Source organism: Panthera tigris, chromosome F2 (assembly GCF_018350195.1).
Source record: "Panthera tigris isolate Pti1 chromosome F2, P.tigris_Pti1_mat1.1, whole genome shotgun sequence".
Taxonomy (NCBI): domain Eukaryota; kingdom Metazoa; phylum Chordata; class Mammalia; order Carnivora; family Felidae; genus Panthera; species Panthera tigris.
In genome coordinates, this window is record NC_056676.1 from 9,474,781 (window position 1) to 9,476,586 (window position 1,806).

A 1,806-nucleotide genomic window follows, 5' to 3' on the forward strand; every position below is an offset into this window, starting at 1 on the left:
AGGGAAGGAAGGGAGGAAGGGAGGAAGGAAGGGAGGGAGGAAGGGAGGGAGGAAGGAAGGAAACAAGGAAGGAAGGGAGGAAGGAAGGGAGGGAGGAAGGAAGGGAGGGAGGAAGGAAGGAAGGGAGGAAGGAAGGGAGGGAGGAAGGAAGGAAACAAGGAAGGAAGGGAGGAAGGAAGGGAGGGAGGAAGGAAGGAAACAAGGAAGGAAGGGAGGGAGGAAGCAAGGAAGGAAGGAAGGGAGGAAGGGAAGGACGAACAGAGGGAGGGAAAGAGGGACGAAGGAAGGAAGGTGGAGGAGAGAAAGGAAGGGTTTTCTGCTAAAGGAAAGCTCTGGAGCAGGACACTCCATCTGGTAAACCTCAAGCTCGCTTAAAATTTCTGGGGCAATCCTTGATGTTATTTTGTTTCTCGAACTTATGTCATGAATCAGCTAATATGGTAGCTACTCTGTAAATCCATTTTCACTTGCTGTCCTTTAATGGTTCACTCACTTGCTGATCTATTCCAGTTTCTGATACGACGTCACCTCTTCCCTCAAGAGATCTCATGATCACCTTCGCTAAAGATCACCTCTGACCCCTGGGACTCTGTCCTTTTTCTCTGTTTTAGTCTTTCCCTTCATATTAACTCTCACTACCTTGTATCTAGTATCCTAGAGCATTACAGTAATGTAATGTTAATGTTATATTACTTGTGGTGTCTTCCCTAGAATATAAGCAACATAAACATGGAAATTTTGACCCTGCTCACGGCCCCCCACCCCAATTACTGTATTTCCAGCATCTTAGAACTGTATCTAGTGCTCAACTAAAAACTCAGTTGATACTTGTTGACATAATAAATGAATTGTCACGACAATCCTGCAGGATTATCCTCATTAAACAGAGAGCAAAAGTAAAGATCAGGAAAACAAAGTAAACTAGGCAGTCATAAAACAAGTGATGGATCTGGATTAAAACTCAGATGTTTGAGGCACCTGGGTGGCTCAGTTGGCTAGGCGTGCAACTTCAGCTCAGGTCATGACCTCTCGGTCCGTGAGTTCGAGCCCCGCGTCGGGCTCTGTGCTGACAGCTCAGAACCTGGAGCCTGCTTCGGATTCTGTGTCTCCCTGTCTCTCTGCCCCTCCCCTGCTCACACTCTGTCTCTCTCTCTCTCTCTCAAAAATAAATAAATATAAAAAAAATTGAAGAAAACAAAAACTCAGATGTTCTGAAAGGCTCAGGGTTTGAAACATGGCAGATGGTGTGGACCAGCAACAAACTACCAACACCGTGGAAGAGTGTCTGTCTCCTATCAGGCTCACCCTGGTTGGGCGAATTTACGTGAAAATGAGAAACGAGCCCCGAGGCAGATTACATGCTTATGACCAGCATTGAAAGGTGATATTGGGAGATGTGGGGGAAACTGCGACTACTATAGAAATCGATGAGGAAACATACGAAGAGAGATATAAATCAACAACACGGAATATTCAATGCTCTTTGTCTAGGGAGATGGTGTTGTTCTAGTTGCCCCTCTGCTAAGAGTTGGCTGAAACGAAGAATTTACCGTGTATGGAATACAGGAGACTTGGTATGATTGCCTCTTTTAATACCGAAGACATCGCAAACAGGAATCTGTGTAAATTTTGATATGAAGAAATGACCAAAGATTCTTCCACTCCTGAAATGAGTTGATTTGCAGATAGCTCAAAATCCTTTTTTTTTTCTTTTTTAAATTTTAACATCTATTCATTTTTGAGAAAAAGAGTGTGAGTGGGGGAGGGACAAAGAGAGAGAGGGAGACACAGAATCCAAAGCAGGCT

At 44.5% G+C, this 1,806-nt stretch overlaps 1 pseudogene; it reads left to right on the forward strand.

Annotated features, from left to right (window-relative positions):
- The first annotated feature begins 1,234 nt into the window (after positions 1 to 1,234).
- On the forward strand, positions 1,235 to 1,536 carry LOC122235158 (annotated as a pseudogene).
- The last annotated feature ends 270 nt before the right edge of the window (positions 1,537 to 1,806 follow it).